The sequence below is a fragment of the Chrysochloris asiatica genome, unplaced genomic scaffold, assembly GCF_000296735.1.
Source record: "Chrysochloris asiatica unplaced genomic scaffold, ChrAsi1.0 scaffold00265, whole genome shotgun sequence".
Lineage (NCBI taxonomy): Eukaryota > Metazoa > Chordata > Mammalia > Afrosoricida > Chrysochloridae > Chrysochloris > Chrysochloris asiatica.
Window position 1 is genome coordinate 1,588,320 of NW_006408783.1, and position 3,330 is coordinate 1,591,649.

The following is a 3,330-nucleotide window of genomic DNA, read 5'->3' on the forward strand; positions in this document are numbered from 1 at the left end:
TGACCACTTGCCTTGATGTTTCCTGGGAGATCCTTCATTTTTCTTACTATCTGTGAAATCTGACAGTTTAAAAACCACTCACCTGATTTCCCTCTCATTTTCAAAGAAGAAAAGTAAGAAATAACGTGAGGTGCCTCAAAACACACACATTTAATTGGAGCAGGAATCCTAAGTCTATTTTTGGATTTAATTTTCAAATTGACTAAGTGGTGTAAACTGACCATAAGCAGTGACTTGACCGTTAGCAGCATGTGTTAGAGAAGAAAGAACAACCCCCTTTTTTTTTTTTTACCTTTTCACCAAGAAACCAATGGGGAAAGGAATGAACTGAGAAAACATTTTGTGGGTGGCTAAACTCAAGACACTTTACAAATGAGATGCCCTCCTGTCTTTGGAAAGTTGTCCTCGTAAAGACCTTGTCTTTGAAACTGTCTGTCCAGTTTCCTAAAATGAGCTAAACTACAGTCTTCATAAATGTGTCTTTGTTGAACTGGGAACCATACATAGACAGTGGGGGGATGCTTTCTCCCTTTAAGAAAAAGTGAAGGAGGAAGTTATATTCATCAGGCAGTGGGGCAGGTTAGTGAAAGCTCTTTTCCTTTCTGAGAGGGAAGATTACAAATCAGAAGTGGAGGCTGGAGGTGGCTAAGCTTTTCAAATAATTACATTGCCACAAAGTATTATGATTAATGCTGTACCTTGACTATGAGAACTGTGAGAGGAACAACACATCATCTGCCAAGGGTGATGCCAGGAAATCAACACAACAGAGAAATGAAGGGCGGTGTCTATTTCATGTAAGTGACTGATATGGCTGAGGGATGAAATTAATGAACTAAGGAGTATCTGTAAGAATAGACAAGTTATAGCTTTCTCTCTTTTTTGCTGGAAGTTGGGGATAACTGTAGATGTCGAATTTCGAATAGAGAATAAAGTCTATTCAGAGCAGCACTCCTTGACTCTTCAACAATGAACTACTTAATTATGAGTAAATATAACTGAAGCACTTCATAGCCAGTAGTATTAGTTGTCTCTACATTGTTGTTGTTAAGTTCCGTTGAGTTGGTTCAGACTCTTAGCGACCCTGTGTAGGGTTTCTGAGGAGCAGTTGGTGTATTTGAACTGCCAACCTTGTGGTTTGTAGACCAGTGCTGATCCTACAGCACCACACCAGGAGTCCCTACATTACACAATTCTAAACAGAGCTAAGAGCAGATGAAACAACAAAAACAAATAACATTGAGTGGTAGAGCTTTATGCAGAGCAAAATAAAGATATCTTTATACTTTTAATAGCTTTAGTCATTTGATAATGTGGCTGTCACATATGTAATGAAGACTAATCACTGGACGATACACACGTGCCACAGATTCAGATTAGAAGGTATCCTGGGATCACATATGTAGAGCAGAAGACACAGCCTCTCAGTCAGTTCCCATGTATTATCTCACTATTATAGCTGTTAGACAATACGTACTGTAAGAGGAAGGTTATTTATATTATATATTTAGCCTGAAATTATGATAACATCCTTTGGCATTGCCATTATCTGATGGCATTTGAAACTGAACCAGCTTCCTATCTCCAGGCACTAACAAATGAGTCTTCATGTTGTCTAAAGTTGTTTCCTGAGTTTAAGACATATTTCTTTTCTTCAATTCATTCAAGTTTATTATTTTTTTTAAAGGAAAGATCTCCTTTAGACAATTAAATTTCCCAGAATTGTTTAACTATTGTTATTGTTTTCAATGAGAATATTTCCTATTTAACTCTAGCTATGTAACTTGATGGGAATTCTGTTGAATGTCTACCATTTCCCTAGGCATAGAATTGCCAGGGGACTTGAGATATGTCAACCAGTCTGTCAAGAATGAGAATCTCAATTTAGAACACTCATTCCAATAAGTCTTTGGCTAGGGAATGATGCAAACCTGAGTCCAGGTATACCATCTGTTCTCAGGAGCGTATCATTTAAAGGCGGGGATGTGTGATACAGGTGCATTCACTATAAGATGGGACTTCAGAAAGTTCATAGAAAAGTGGAATGAAAAGATAATGGAGTTTTTAACACAAACTTTTTGAAGCCCTCTCATGTATAAAGCATACTTTTCACATTCTATCTTCTTTCCTGTCATTCATTTCCAGGACTTAAACTGAGGAAATGAACAGCGTGTGTGACTTACTACTTAATTCTAAGTCTCAGGATATGGAAGGAGAGTCATTGTGTGGGTTTACCACTGTGGCACTGTGGGTTAGTACGCCAGACTACAAGACGTTTGAACTTCAAAGTCGACAGTTCAAGCTTACCAGCTGCTCCTCGGAAACCTTATACAGGGTCGCTATGGGTTGGAATAGACTCGATGGCACTTTAACAACAACAAACACTGCCATTCAGTTGACTCTGACTCATAGTGTCCCCATAGGATAGAGAGCTGCTCTGTTGAGTTTCCAAGGCAGTTCATCGTGTGGAAGCAGATTGCCTCCTCTTTCTCCCTTGGAATAGCTAATAGGCTTGATTGTCGACCTTTTGGTTAGCAGCCCAATGCTTAACACATTGTGCTACTAAAAATTCTTCATTTGGGCTTGTTGTTAAGCACTGTTGAGTTGGTTCAGACTCATAGCGATCCTGTATAGGGTTTCCGAGGAGTGGCTGGTGGGCTTCAGCGTTCAACCTTGTGGTTAGCAGTCTAGTGCTTATCTTACGGTGCTACACCAGGACTCCAAGTTTGGGATTTGTTAATTGCCATGGAGTTGGTTCGATTCAGAGTGACCCTATATAGGGTTTCCGAGGAGTGACTGGTGGGTTTGAACCGCCAACCTTGAAGTTAGCAGCCCAGTACTTAGCCTACAGCACCATACCACTCATAACTACTAAGAGACAATAGCACATCATCATGGTTAGGATTGTGGACTGTACAACTAGACTGGCTTCAAATGTTGGCTCTGACACTCACTGTAATCCCTGACAAATTGTTTAATTTCTCTGTGTTTCAGTTACCAAATCTGTAAAGGACTGTAACGACCCGGATGTTGTACAGATGAAATAAATTTGACAAGGAGAAGTTGCTTAGAACTATGTCTACAGTAAGTGGCCAGTAAATATTAGTTACTATTAGTAAACTTTTAAGATATTCCCAAAATCTTAAACACAATTTTTCAATTTCTCTAACCTGGCAGAAGTGTTATACATTTTATTTCCTCTTGAACTCCTGACTTCTTGCTACAACCCTGTATCCACAATACAAGCAAATGTATTCAGTATATATATATATATATATTGTTGTTGTCAGGTGCCATCGAGTCGGAACCGACTCATAGCGACTCCATGCA